We start from the raw sequence: 15,769 nt of genomic DNA, 5'->3' as shown, positions 1-15,769 counted from the left end.
CTCAGGAAATGTGGTTGAGGGGAGAGCGAGGGTGGAGTCCAGTGGCTGCAGGAGTCCAGGAAAGAGATCTGGGCACCCCACAGCTACATCATGGCCATCTCTAATTCATCCTTGCTCAGTGGAGCACTTGGAAATGTCACTGGGGAGCTGCAGTGGCCATGATTGATCGTGTCTCTGCTGCATGCTGATGGAGGAGAGCAACTTCAGCAAGAGGAGACCTTGGCTCCTGAGCCTCCCTTTGAAGTGCAGGAATGAATTATGCAAACTAATCTGTTCCTTGGCTCCTCTGACAGCTGCTGCATTCCCAGCACCTCCTGCCTTCACATCTTTCTTTACCTCTGAGCAGTTTTATAGCCATTGACGCTACATAATTTTTTAGTCTGTTGTCCATGTGTGTCCCAGGATGCCTATGGAGATGGGGCAACTCATCACCTCTTGTAGAATGTTGTCCCCACACAAAGATAAATTGCTAAACTAGCCTTGACCAGAGCCTCTGGGCTCCCAGGTTCATGAGGAAATCATAAACCATATTAAAATATAACCAGTTTCTTCTCGCAGCCTTCTTTTGGCTCAGCTAGCGGATGTATAAGGGCTCCTGTGCTGGGGACACACACACTCTGGGGATGGGTTGTTAGGTTCCCTGCATGAACTGATGCTGTCTCCAGGGTGGAGAGAGAAGTGGGTGAATGGAGAAGGGCATCTGCACAAAAGTGCTTCGTCGGGTTTTTGTGTCCATGTTGCAGAGGAGATTTGGTCCTCACTTGTGCAAGCTAAACAGATGTCCCCTCGTGCCTGTGACTGCTGCTGCACTGCTTGCCCTGACTGCTTGCTGGGATTTTGGTCCCTGAGAGAGCTGGAAGCTGAGGCCAGCAGAGAGGAGGACAGAGAGGAACCAAATGGGAGCAAGATAGATGTGTTGTAGAAGGTGGACACAGGACCTTCACAAAACTCATACCTCAGCCACCTCTTTGCCAAATCCCTGCTGTGCCTCTCACCCCGGTGTGATGTGCCCAAGTCACAGGCTGCCAGCACAGCACAGGAGCCAAGGGAGCTGCCATTTCCCTAGCTGTCCTCTTGCCCTGCTGAAAGCCATATTTTATGGAGAAGTGAATTGGCAAACAGCCTATCTCATTTTGAGTAAAAAAGCTCCCAGACTGGAGAACTGCAGTGAAAGTGGCTGTTTTAATCTGTCACTTGCTGGCAGGTGTGGGAATGGGTTGACCCAGAGACAGGGAAGTCATCAGCTTTTGGGGGAATTAAAATAGGAAACCTTTTTTTTTTTGTTTCAGATGTTGGGGAAAACACAACCTAAACATCTAAAATCGTACAGAAATGTCTCCTCTTGCTGCCTGTAAGGCAGAAGGAATATTTCCTTCTCCCTGTTCTTTGTCCATGCAGAGCAAGGGCACACAGGGCTCAGGTTTTATGCCAATATTGTCAGCCAGAAAATGTGCTTTAGTTATGAATCTTGAAAGTGATGCTGAGCTGGGAATGCTCCCAGGGATGAGAGCTCAGTGTGGAAATGGTTTTAAAGGACTGTTTCCCTCCTGCTCTTCCAGGAGCACTCAGTTGCATATGCTGGCCCTGCTGTGTGCTCAGAGAGATTTGGGCAGGCAGTACCATCACACTTGACCGCTGGAGGTATATTGTGGGAACACCGAACGTCAGATTTATGGTGAATTTTTACAGAATTAAGGTTGTAGGGATAATTTTGCTTTTCTGCATGTGGGCACTTCTGTGCCCAGGTAGGTCTCAGCACACTCCATGCATTGCAGTGACTGCCAAGCCACTGAGAATATGGTGTGAAATTATCAGGGCACTTGCTTGAGGCAAGACAGCACTTGAGAAGGCCATCGGGGCAATGCTGTGTCTGCATGGTCACACTGCCCTGCTGCTGGGCAATCAAAGCATTAAATTCCTGCAAACCACTCGCATCAGGAATCTGTCAGCAAGTGGATGCTAACAGGTTACCCTGCTGAAATGGGTTGAGGTCATCATTCTTCCAACCACCTCTTACACAGTTTGCATTTTTGAGATACAGAGTTTTAATTTCTCCCTTTGCTTTCAGCTGTCAGGAGCACCAAGTCTTCAGCATACGAGATAATGAAATCCGAGATTACTAGCTTTTGTGGTTTGCCACTGTTTGCAGAAGAAAATAATAACTAGCTTAAATACCTGTTAGTCACCCATAGCTCTGCATGTGAGCATTGTGAGTTTAGAAAACAGATGCAATTTAGAAGGTCAGGGGATTTTTATTATTTTAAAATTTTCTTTATGAAGAATCTCTTAAAAGTGTATTTGTAAAAAATCAGCTTTTAATTAAGGAAAACTTGATACAGCTTGGCAGCTCTCACCGATTAAAAAGCCAGTGTTCAAACCCATTTCTAAAGTACCAGCAGGAAACAGGAATTATTTCTGCCAGAGTTTAGAGCCTAGCTTAACCCTGAGCCCAGCTTCAGGAAACAGATGCAAAATGCTGTGTGTGGTTTTGTGGTATATTGTTGTCTAAGGCTGGTTTTGTGTCACTGACCTGGGCAGGGAAGTTAAAACTGTTTGCATGGATCTTTTCCCTTCTTAGTGTTGTTTCATTTCACTTTGCAGATGAAAGCATCTTCCTCTGAGCTAGGGAACCCCAGAACTCTTCCCTGTGTCTGTGGGATTTCTGGCCAGTTTCTTCTCAAAGTCTTCGGAGAGAGGGCATGAAATAACCACAGGGAGCTGGGAAGCTTCATTCCTGGCTTTGCCTAGGAAAAAATCCCAGCAAGATGGGCCATGCATCCATCAGGGAAGCCCTGACCCAAGAGCCTGAACTTGCTGGCCAGGTGTAGGGGGGAAGGCATAGGTTGGTGGAGAGGATGAACCCAGAAAAGAGGAAGATCAGTTTTTATTTGGCATCATCTCATTTCACTCGGTTAAGCTGCTTTCACCATCATTTCGTTGTCTGCAAGGGCCTCACAGAGATTTCGAAGTGCTGTTTCCAAATCCTTGCCAGAGGGAAGGCTGGGGGGATGTCTCTTTTAGGTCTGTGCTTGCATTACAGACAGAAAAATAGGAAAGCAGCATTTGAGAGTGGATTGGAGATGTCAGCAAGGGTCTATCCAGGACTCAGAGGTTTCCTTGCACAGCCCACATCACCAAGGCAGGGCTCAAAGGGACCCAGGCTCAGTCATGGAAGGTGCAGAGAGCTCAGAGAGAGAGCCCCAGCTGTGATGGGCTGAACCAGCCCTGCTGCCTATGCCTGGGGAGCATCCTCCATGGATAACCACGCTGGACTGCTTGTGGGGCTCATGGAGCAGTGTTTGCCACAAGGACTTCTCACTCCTTTGCATCAGCAGAGCTGCTTCTTCTGTTGCAAACCAGGGCACTCAACCCATGGCATGCTAGAAGCATGCTGCAGTGCCTGCATCAGCCTGGAAATATCCCAGGGAGGTGACAGACCCTGCTCACTAAGCCCTTTCTTGCAAGGAGAGATGATGCAGGTCTCTCCACTACCAATATAATTCCACTCTAAGAGGCAGAAAGGAGCTGAGCAGGTATTCCCACTGCAGGAGCTGAAAGCCCCTTGCAGCCTTCCCCACTGGTGGGGGGAGCATGACAGAGAAGGACAAACACCTCTTTGTGCTCCTTGTCCTCACCAGGAGCACCAGTGCAGCATGCAGGGCTCCGGGGATGAGCTGTGTTGAAAATTGGGGTGAATCTGATTTCAGATTTCTGATCCAATCTAGCACTGGTCTGGGGAGGAAGAGATGCCCTTGCTGCTCAAGTCTAGGAAAAGTTGCAACTAATGAGTATTGATCAGAGGAGAAAGCAGATCTGTGGGTATAAATTTATGTGCGACTGGAAAGAAGTATGTTCCCTAAAAGAGGAACAGTGTGAATAATCAGGCTTTGAGACGAATGCTAATCAGCATTGCATCTTGCCTCTCAATCTCCAAACATGGTGTTTAATCTCTGAAATTAAAAATTTCACTGATGAGAAGTCAGACAACTTCAAGAGGCTTGTGTTTGAAAAATTCAGCTTGGTGTGCACTGGTTTCAGATCTTTCTGATTGTGTAGAGTTCAGTCTGTCCAGAAGCTGACCAAGCCCCTGAGTCTCTGAGCAGAGCAAAAACATCCATTTCTTCCCTGCTTTATCGAGAGACCAACAGAGAAACATGTATTAATCAAAGGCTACCCAGGACAGCTTTCAATCAGGTCTAAAGGCACTGAGTTCTTAGTTGTGAGGGCCATGACACAAACATTTTCCCATCAGGAAATATTTTATCAAAGATTAAAGCTCAGATGTCTTTTATGAGGAGAAGTATGTCCTCGAAGTGGCATCTTGGTTTTGGTAGTCCATGGTACTATCTTGCTTTGGATACTTAGCCATAAGAGAGCTTAACCATAGGAGAAGAATGGATTTATAGGCACTTGAGTTGGACATTTGACAACTGTAGGTCCAAGCAGTTGATTAATTATCCACCCCAGCTTTTCACTGCACTAGTGATTTCTAGTTTAAAGGAGTCTCAGATGGATTCACCTTTTATTACGTGCTCTGAGAGCCTGGAAAGTGTGCACATGCATGCATCTATACAGAAACCCATGCGAGCACCCTGTCCTTGCTTGGGGGTGGGCCTTGCTCTGACCAAAGACCTCTTGAGGTCCCTGCTCACCTGTGAGCCCTCCTACAACTCTGTATTTCTGTCCAGGCTTCAGCAGAGGATATCTGTGCTTCCCTGAATGCTGTGTGTCTGTATATGCATGTATGTGATGCTCACTACAGCAAAGCAAGCTGAATGAAGTCACAAAGAAGCAAGAATAAAAACTATGCCTTGCTAATAAAAAATTATTAAAAAAAAAAAGCAGCAACAACAATATATAAGGCAGAGGTTTGTTTGTTCCTCTTAGGAATAAGTGTTCTGGTATTACAGTACTTACTTTGGAAATTTCATGACAGTGATTTCATCCTTTGTTGCCATGTGTGACTCAGTACATTTTTACCATGGTTGCCAAGTAACAATCACTAATCATTTGTGTCTAGATCAGTAGAGGCAAGTGGAGGGAATGGATAAAATCTATTTTCAGAGGCATAATCATCGGTGACTCTTTGTAGGTTAATGGCTAAGTTCACTCAGCAGGGACAGTGTTTTGAAGGCCTTGGGATTTACAAATAGAAAAGCAAAATGCAAAGAGACCAAAGAGGGGAGTTGTTTATTACTATTATTATTATTATTATTATTATTATTATTATTATTATTATTATTATTTCAGAGCAGAATGGCTTATGAGTGATTAAGAAGGCATTAACTATGTTGGATGTCAAGTCCCACACACAACAGGAGCTCTGTAATCCCCTCCTTGGGGCCGCCCTGCGACCTGCTTGTTTCCTCCCATGTTTCCTGTGCCAAAACCTCCAGCACCACAGACCCCACTCTGCCCTTATTCTGCTCCTGGGGCAGCTGACAACAGGCGCAGGTGGAGGAAAGGTTTTCTTTTGGAGCAATGGGAGTAAGACAGGGAGGGAAGCCAGAATATCTGGATAACAGTGGCACAGCAGAGGCTCTGCTTTCTGCTCTCTGCTCCCTGCTCTCTGCTTGGCCAGCCTAGACCAGCTCCTGGCATGTCCCCAGGCTCAGCTTCTTGACAGCACCTGCATTGGCAGGGCTGGAGCTATCACACAACTCCCCTTCCCTTTCCTCCCAAGAAGGAACCCTGGAAAAAGAGCCAGGTGTTAATTACATTTCATTGTTCTTTCTGTGGAGGGCCAGCGTATGGGATGTACCGGGAGAGAGGGTATGGCTTCCATAATTCTGTCTCCATCAGGTGTGCACTCAGAGGAAATAAACTTAAGCGAGAGGAGCACCTGGGAACATTTCCAGGAGCCCTCTGTGACCGGCCTGGGTTTGTCTTGGCAGATCAAGACTCAGGGATGAGCCAAGCAGGCAGCACTCACTGCTGACTCTGGCATAATTCAGCATCCTCTCCTGGGAGAGGAGTCAGGGTTGCCCTGCAACCCCTGCTGTGACAGAGAGAGTGAGGAGGGAGGGCGGGAGAAATGCCAGGGACCAGGGGTGACCTCAGCTTGGGGTGCTCGGTGGTGAACACACTGGGGAAGGGAGTACAAAGAGGGGCTCCCCCTCCCCTATCATTCCTGATTTCTTATGGAATTGTACCTGGCAAGTGGTACTGCTCTGTGCATAGATTGCAGGGATAACAAAACAACATTTTACTCAGGGGAATGAGCACTCTGTAAGATGACTGATGTTCTCACTCAGGGAAAATCATGCCTAGTTTTGTCAAGGTCTGAGACACCCACGGGTGCTGCCTGCTGCCCACAGGCCTGGTGCACCAGCAGCCTTTGCTTTTGACATGGAATAAAGAGCCAAATGGTATGGGTGTGTTTGGCAGGAGCAGGCTGTGAGGAAGGACTTGGAAGCACTGCCACACCTGACACTGGCAGCACATTTCCCTCTGGTTTCACAGGGGCATGAAATTCCTGCCTGGTGTCCCCAAACCTCTCGCACACAATTCCCACCTGAAAGCCAGGTTGTCAGCAGACAGGAGCAGGGGAGAAAAAGGGACTTGCTAAGTGTTTTTGCAGATGCCCTGGAGATGGCAAGCATGAAGGGCACACACATTCTCCCCATGGCAGGAACGAGTGTTTCCTGCTTAATTGTGGGATGCAGGATCACTGTTCCACACTGCTGAACAGGCTGGAAACCAAGCAGGGCCAGACCAAAATGTGCCAGAGCAGAACTGCTGGCACTCTCCCACCCAGGCCCTCCCCCTTGTGAAACGGCAGTATTTTTAGAGGATTGGTCATATCACAGAGTTCAGTTCATGTCTGTGGGCTGGGGTTGCTGAGTCCATCTGTGATTCCTAAGTGATGTAAGAGGGGTGGAGCTGGAAACCACCAGGACAAGTGGTGCAACACAAATGGGAGTCCCAGAGTTTGCCTTGGATGTGAGGAAAGGCCTCAGAGTTCTGTTATTTGGGTCAGAGGGCCAAACAGTTTTTGTAATTTGCTGGTGTGTTGGACTGGTGTGTGGTTTAGCGAGGATATAAGGACAGCTGGATTTAGTACTGGGGGTTTGCTTTCATACAAGTGAGAGTTTCAGTCATTCTGAGGATCTTGAGAGTGTGTTCATAGGAGTGTTGTGGCCCCTATGTGATTACAAACATGGAAAGTAAGATTGTAAATGAATCAACTAAATGCATAAGCGTTTAGCTTATGCAATACCAATTTTGCATAAGTGCCATATTAGTGCAAATGCAATATAAATATTGCATTCAGGTTATGCAATACCAATAGCATAAGGTACATTAAATGGATCCTAAGACATACGAAAATGCATAATTTTTAATAAAAGAGGCATCTACATATTTTGGGTCATAAATACCATATTTGAGAAAATGAGTCTCTGGTGATCTCTCATCCTTCAGCATCTTTTTCCTCCAGGACAAGAAGGTTTTGAGGAAGGGAGGGGTAACAGAGCCAGTTCATCCTTTAGTGTCAGTGAGGGCATTGTCACTTGTAGTGCCAAACCCCCCAGAGCTGGAGGCCACCACTATCAGGCTGAACCAGAGCTGACTTTCTCTGTGTGCAGCCCACTGGTGACCACAGACATGAGCCAGATGAGACCAGATGTGTCCAGGGGTGAGGTGTGGGCTGTGTCTTACTTCTGCTTGGGGAGTTACAGTCAACTGTAACTGCAGCTGCAAAGTGAGATGCAGAAAAGGCTTAGTGCTCAGATCTGCACAACAGGGCCCCATCTGTTCTGCAGGAAATACACACTTTAATAAATTAACATCTTGTACCTTCTGAACAACAAAAAAAAAAAATTAAAAACCAAACAGCAACCCTGCTGAATTCAAGTGGAAGAAACTCTCTCCTTCCACTTGTAAAATCCAGTAGCTAGAGCAGCTCCCAGTCCAGCAGGAATTTAAGTTCACACTAAATAGTTTCAGGGTTGGGTTGACCGTGTTTTTTTCAAGCAGATTTTGACATCTAGATCCAAATTAATTGTCCTCTTCTAAAGAACTGAGATTTAGGGAAAACTAGAGGCAGATCACTAGTAATTGCCTATGCCTTTAAAAACCCTGCCTTCCTCTGAGAATCACAAGTGGGGGGAAAAACACGTGGCCTCTTTTTCACATCTTCATTTGACTGCACTTCATGGAGCAGGAGAGATAAGGAGCCCTGCAGGACCTTTGCTTATTAAATCCAGCTCAGTGCTGGATTTCACACCTCACAATCAGAGAGTTTCTGCCTGTGCAGTGCCTTACCTATGTTTGAGGAGGTACATGGCATTCCTGCCTAGTGCATCAGCGCTCAGCCCTGGAGGTGTTGAGAGAAAGGCAGCTGGAGCTGGAGCTGTTTGGCTGGACCCAGCAGGACATCACTTTTCCAGCATGTTCCAGGCAGATATGGGCATCTTGATGTGCCAGCAGCACTTCCCATGCCACCAGCTGGCTGGGACATTTCACTTGACACCTGCTTGGTCAAATCCAACGTGGCCATGCCATTCCTGCCTCACAGCCACTTTAGTCCCATTGGCTCTCCTGTCTGGTGAGGTGTTTTGGTGCAGGAGCCCAAACAGCTGCTGCTTTCAGAGGTGTGTTTTGTCAGTTTTTTCAGCCAAAGGAACCTAAGAAGCAGTGCATGTTTGTTAAATCAGCAAAGCACCCGAGGCTCAGACAAGACGCGGCCTGTGTGTCCAGGTGGTTTTGCTGGGAAGCATCCCACTGAGCCTGGCAGCATCATTGCTCCAAGGCAGCTCCTGAGGAACCACTCCACTAGTGTTTGGAGACACCCACTCCATCGTGGGGATGGAAACACAGCCCAAAGTGGGCATGACATGGGGAGAGGTGGCAGATCAGCACCATGGGGAGATTGGGGATGAGTAACAGAGACAGGAACGCTCGTGTCAAACCCCTCTCTGAGTCAAATCAGGCTGAGAGTGTTCACAGGCAGACACTGTAGGGAGACGCATGGTCTGACTGTTTTTGGAAGCTAAAAATATCAGCAGTGGAGTCAGTCCTTTGTTAATCTGGGCTTGTTAAGGCCAGACATCCTGATTCAGTTCAATACTTTTGTTAAAAAGGCTTCATTTGCAGTGCTGCCGGACTGGCCCATTGCCCACTAGGGTGACACTGGCCACTGGGCACTAGGCCAGCTTGACTAGGTGACTCCAGCATCCTCCTCCAAAGGCTGCAATGAAATGTTGGCCTGGCTCATTCTCCTGAGACCTCATACAGTTGGTCACAAGCAGAGCTGGGATTTTTCTGCTGGATGTCTCAGCCCCAGACTCACAAACATCTGCTTCTGTCCCCTGAATTCTGCTGGCAGGCCAGAGCTTTCTAATGTCTAGTAAGAACATTATGCCAAAATGCATTTTTGAACATGGCTAAAAAGTCCAGGCCATCATGGACGTTCCAAGGAGAGCAAGAGGCAGGAAAACCAGTGTGCATTGGTGATCCACTGTGTTTGGCTTCATAATAGCCTGAATGTTTTTCCCTGGGCGTTCCAAACTATCCAGTGATGGAGGGGCCTACTGAGAGCAAATCAATTGGTTCTGGAAGCACTGGGATGAGTGCTTCTTTTCCTAGAAGAAATTATCACTGCAAGGGAGAGGGAAACAGAGGAGTGTGGATGGGCAGGGAAGCGTGTCCTGGTGTCTTCAGGGTTGTTTGGCTTTCCTGGGAAAAGCCCAGGCAATCCAAGTGGCAATTTATGTCATTTCTGATGCTGGGACAGAAGGTCACTGGCTCAAAACTGGGAGAGAGATTATTTTGTTGGCCCACAGTCAGCTGATTAAAATTATTTTCCATACATTTGAGTAATGATTAGTGATGAAATGCAAATTTCATGCGAATTGGTGCAAATGGCTGGTGTGCACAGCCATTTCCAAAGTCAGTAATTTTCCTTTCCTCTCAGGCATTTGATGACATTTAATGTTCATGTGGAGGAGCTGGACAAACCCGCTTGTGATCTAAGCATGTAGCTGAAGCAAGCAGCATGGAGACAGTGGGAAATCAACAGGCACCTGAATGCACTCACCAAATTTGAGTGGCACCTAGTTTGGGTGCATCAATACACAGATTCTGTGCAAAGATCTTTATTAAATAAATATCTACAAACAGCTCAAACAGGCCATCACTTCCCAGCCTTCTTTCTCTTATTTGCTAGGGTCTTCCTGCAGTTCTGTCAAAAGCAAAAAAATTCCCAAACCCTTGCCACAAAGAACAGTCGCAAATATATATGCACAAAAAATATGTGCATATTTTAAACTTGACTTCTGTTTTCCTTTGGCTTGCTTTCCTTGGCATTGCTTCAGTCTGAAATGCAGTGAGGCCAAGTTTCCTCACTTCACTTCACTTGGACAGCAGGACCAAGAGAAATAAATAAATAATGGCTCACAGAGTGGAATATTATATATAGTAAGGCTGATGGGTCTTCCTGAAACCCGATTATGAAAACTTTAAAAAGTGTCTGTTTCCTGCAACTATCAACATGCTAGAAAAGGGGAAGTTCTACAGGCTTGTCAAATGTTTCCCAATGGCTCCACGTTTTGCAGCTGGTCCTGATTTGCCTGGATATTGCTCATTTTTCTAGAGCTCGTAACAGCCCTGGAATGGAAATCCTGGCTCCCCTGGCACCCAGTGTATCTCCATGGTGTGCTGGTGGGTGAAGGGTGAAGAGTGCCAGCCCAAAAGTTATTCATCCAGATTCGCTCTTGGCTTTCCCTGCAGTTTGAGAAAACTGAGGCTGGAATGATCAATAATAGAGTGGACAGAGGAGGTCTAATAAAGGACAAAATTCATGGTGTATATAAGTCCCATCACGTCAGCAAACAGGTTTGTGCTGCTTGTGGCATTGCCCTTCTCCACACACTGTGTTCACAAGGTTTTAGTGCGCTGGAAAACAAATGCTTACCTGTGCCTGGCTGGTGGTCACAAATTGTAGAAGGGAAATGGGGCTGCTCCAGCCCTAAAAAGGCAAAAGCAACCCAAGCCAGCAAGGGGGCTGCAAGTGCTGGGACTGATTGCCTCCAGGCTGTGCCTGTGCCTATTAAATATACATGGCCCTGCTATTTGTGAGACACAAATAGGGTGTGTAGCAGGGAAGTGTGTGACTGGCTTTGCCTCATGGCAAACACAGAGAGATCGCTGCCTGTACCCAGATCTTCTGTGAATCAGGTATAAATCTCACCGTCTTCAGCTTTCAAACCAGCCTCCCTCTGATGTTTTTCATGGCACAGCTGTTTCAGGTGGGAAACAATGGCATTTTCTGCCCCCCTGGAAAAGCTGTGGTGTTCCCCCTTGCCCATTGAGTGGTGCAGGGTTCTCTACTCTTCAGCCGGAAATCATTTTTGTTCGCTGCTTTTCTGGCAGGCCCCACTGCACGCAATTCATTCTCCACTTGGAATGTACCTTGGGCATTTCTATTTGCGTTTCTGGGAGCTGGGAAACATGTTTTTCTGCCTATTTCTAGGATTTTGACGTGCAACTGTTTATTTGAGATGTAGAAATGGAAATATCTATCGCTCTGGAATTTTCCTCCAAAGATCAGTGAAAGCAATCATTAATATGGAGCATCATTTATAGCTCTGTGCAGAATAATCCTCCAGGCTCCCTAACAGCTGTGAATTGGAAAACAATAAAGATCATTGCTAGAGGATTCTTTTTGAAAAAGAACAAATAAACAAAAAATAAAAATAAAAAAACCAACTCACCCCAAATATGTTCTTTGATACATTGTCTAGCTCTCAGAAAAGGGGGCAGCAAATTGCAAATCTCTCTCAAAAAATGCCTGCAGCACCATTCCCAATTCTTAAGGTTTAGGGGTTGGGTTTTTTTCCATGCCCTGATATCTTCCCTGAGTAGTGCCAATAAAATTAGAGACTTTTGCTAATGTGCTCTGCGAAGGTTCCTCTGGGGAAACAGCAGCCGTGACCAAATGTTCACTTCCGGGGGGGAGCTCCAAGGCTGCTGCAGCTGCTCCTGGGCTCAGCCCAACATGAGCCCTGTGCACGCAGGACTGGGGATCCCCCCGGCTCTCCTGGTGCTACCACATTTCTGGAGCTTTGTCCCCTGCTTGCTGCTGAGATTTTCCCAGTTCATTTTGTAATGCAGTCAAAACATGCTGCAGGTTGAAGCAGGGGGAAATCTGCCTGGATTGTGCAGGCTCACAGCCCCTCTCTCCAGCTTTGGTTGGGATCCCCACTCATTTTGCTGCACATGATGGTACCTGAGGTAGGCTGAGTTTTTTGGGTGCTCTTGCAGCTTCTGGCCCATGACATTCATGTACATGACCTGAAATCCTCACTCACCATGCTTGAGCCTTGCTAAGGTTAGGGTTTAATTTAACCTAAATAGCTTTAAAATGTGAACACTGGTGAAAAAATAAAATTTAACTCTGTGTGGCTACTAGAGGATCCCTACCTGACTGTAGTAAATTAATGTGTTCACGATCAGTTCGACATCCTGATATTCAATGGGAAACTAGATATCATGATGAGGTGATGTGAATTATGTGATGAATGACACCAGAGGGGCTGCACTGCAGAGCATTTGGAAGAGCACTTCAGCCTTTGAATGGAGTCTCCAGCTGAGACTTCATTCTCTTCTTTGAAAGCATTAATAGCCCCACAACAGCACTTGTCCGTGCTTGAAGGAAAAGCAAATGAGGGAGAAGAAGAGGGGCGAGATACAAAAGGCAGCTTGTATCTGGTTGTTTTGGTCAATTTGGTTTCCTCTTACTGCACTTTACTACAGTTTCCTTGAATCCTGACAGTGTCCTTAGAGCACTTCTTAAAAGCTACTTTTATAATACTGCAGTTACCATCACTAGAGAGGCTTTCTGGAGCCAAAGGCAATTCATACTGGCTTTGTTCTTATCTCTCTCCCCCCAACTCCCCAGCTTTGCACTGGGAGGACTCTCTGGGAAACCATTTTTCCCTTGGCCTCTCTCCTGCCTTCCTTCCACTCAACAGCTCCTGAGCCATCCTAGTGGTTCCCACACTAGGGAGAAACTCCCAAGTACAATACTGAGGTGTGTTTCCACTTCTTTTTGCTTTAAATGCTTCTGAATCTTCTGGTATTAAATTCAGGAGCAGCAGGGTTTTTTTGGTAGCATCACTCCACCTGCAGCCAGAGAACACAGCACAAGGAGCAGCTTCTACCTACCCAGCCAAGCTCTTTAGATAGAGTTAAACTCTAGCTTTCCCCAGCAACCCTGGCTCACTAAGTCAGGCTCAGGATCAGGATGGGCAGAAAAGCAGAATCATCTCCTGCAGATCCCAGGCTGAGTATGAGGGAGCAAATGTCTGTGTCCCAGCAAGCTTCATCATTTATCTACACCAGCTGGTAAGGAGGGCTACCAAAAATACTGCAGAGAGTCTGTCATCCTTGCAGCATGGATGCAAGGTCTGTGATGCAGAGGCCATGTGCCTGGAGACATTCCTAGCTCAGAGGCCAGCAGTAAAGGAGGAGGGGAGGCATGGCTGTGGAATTTCTCAAACCCCGTGGCTGCCCCTGCCATGGGTACCCAGGGCAGCCAGCTTTCCTGTTGCTGTCAGTGCTCCCAGCTCCCCAGCAGCTCCCAGGCACTGGAAAAGCCCTGCTGAGAGCATAGCCTATGCAAAAGCAGGTTTGGCACTGGGAAAAGAATGGAGCATTTCCAGAGTAGATTAGATCTTCCAAGACTTTGAGCTGCCAGTTTGAAGAAGCCTACGCATTTTGCAAGTTTTTAGAGTCTTAGGACTTGGTCTAATTTAAGCAAATTGGCACATCCTGAGCACTAGACAGAGATCCTTCTGCTAAGTTTTGTCCTCTGCAGAAAAGCATAAGGAAGAGAGAATTACTCAATATAGTGTTTGGGGAAAAAATGTTTGTATGGGCAGAGCAGCATTATTTTTTTTTTTCCCCAAAGCTGAGACAGTGAAGTTTCTCATTACTCTCTCAGCATTGGCCGCTCTACATGGAAGGTTTCATTCTGAATGGCTAAAGTCTGGCAAAGCACCAAGCAGCTGAGACAGACTCTAAACGAGTGGAAAGTCGTGGGCAAGCTGAACAACAGGCACTGCCTTTAACTCACAGCCCTGACTGCATCAGGCATCCAGATGAGCATATGTAAGGTATGAGGATCTGCTGGAGAAACAGCATCTGGGAAGTTTTCCCTCTCCTTGTCTTAACTGAGGATTGCAGAGGGATGGAAAGCAGCTTACAGGCTGTGGGGTTTGTGTGGGAACTGCCACTAATATCTGCAGTTCCCAGCACAAGAGAAATGTGCAGCTAGACCTGAGGCAGCCCCTGTGCAATCCTGGTGTGAGGTGGGGCTGGAGAAAGCCCTATCTTCCTGTACAGTCTGGTGGTGCTTGTCTTCTGACCTTTAATGGTGGATCTTGATGATCTTAGATGTCTTTTCCAACCTAAATGTTTCTGTGATCCTGTGACTGTCACAGGAGCAAATCCAGCACGTGTGTCCACGGGGCTCTGCAGTAGGATTTTTCCATCCTGTATTCCATGTACCTGCTAGCCCTCTGGTCTTATAGACAGTCACTGGAGCTGCTGAGCTGGCCACAAAGGGTGGAATTTTTAGCCCCCCACACAGCTGGATTTAGTTTGCTCCCACAGGGAGATCTCCTCTGAGAACCTGAACACACAGGTCCAGGCTGAGGCCATTGAGTGCTATGTCTTGCTGCCACAATTGCCATAAATGGGGCTGGCACATGGCTGAAACCTCTGTGGGCAGGGACTTTTCTGTATTGCCATTTTTAAAAACTCTCTCATTTTCACACAGGTACATGAACCAAAATATGGACATTTTCCCCTGGGAAAAGGGGAAGAGCTGCTGGCCAAGGGTAAGCACATCACAGGCACCCTGCCCAGCAAAGCCATCACAAAGCATTCAAGTGCTCTTCCACTCTCACATTTCTCTTGGCCACTTGGTTCCTCTTATTTTAGCTTTGTTTGAACAATCTCCTTAGTAACTGGAGACAGAAGCAGAACTTTTTCATGCTCCTCATCAGATTGGTTTCCTGCCTATCTTGGCACTGGGAGGGATCCTTGGCAAACTTATGTTTGCTTTTGTGCTCCCACCACAGGCTTTAAACTCATGGATCACTGGGGACTTCGGGATACCTGGTGTCTCTTTCAAAGGGTTTTTATACTGAAACAGAGTTTCAGCTGAGAGGGATGTATTTCACGACTTAATTTATTTGCCAGTAAACAGGTGGTGTGTCAGTCACAGTGTGAGTGGTGACTCTTGAAGCTGCCTGCATGCTCCTGACCTCCAGAGTGTCCAGCAACCTGGAATCTTCACTGGAATGGCCCCTGTCAGGATGCTGCAGCCACCAGAATGGCAAAAGCTTTCAGCAGGGGCAGGGAATGGCTTCTTGCTGTGGCAGCACCCTCCACCCAGGTCCCACAGCCCTGCACACCTTCTAGCACCTGCCTGAGGACATTGGGGTCCTTCAGTCTTTTTGGAACATTTCTGTGGGGATAAGGGCATGAATCCCTGGCAATTCCTAAAAACCTGGAGGTGTTTGAAAGGACAAGGGAAAAATCCTATTTCAACTGATGCACTTTTTTCATCTGCCCTCTGGAGATGGAACTCGTTGAAAAGGAAGAGGGGGAAAAAACAACAAACCTAACAACTACCAAGCTGTCTGAAGATTTGCTGGGCTGGAGGCAAAGAAAACCCACTGCTCACACTCAACCCTAGTACATGCTTTTCCTTGGCCAGAGCCATCCCCAAAGGATGAAAATAGCAGTGTGAATACACAAA

The 15,769-nt window shown here is 47.0% G+C and overlaps 1 protein-coding gene across 6 annotated transcripts in view; it reads left to right on the top strand.

Moving 5' to 3' along the window:
• The window catches only part of SLC8A1 (solute carrier family 8 member A1), a 114,854-nt gene that overhangs the window by 65,917 nt on the left and 33,168 nt on the right, over window positions 1-15,769 (top strand). The window lies entirely within an intron of this gene.

This window comes from Sturnus vulgaris, chromosome 3 (genome assembly GCF_052056855.1).
Source record: "Sturnus vulgaris isolate bStuVul1 chromosome 3, bStuVul1.hap1, whole genome shotgun sequence".
Classification (NCBI taxonomy): Eukaryota; Metazoa; Chordata; class Aves; order Passeriformes; family Sturnidae; genus Sturnus; species Sturnus vulgaris.
This window is presented reverse-complemented; position numbering and strand designations above follow the sequence as displayed.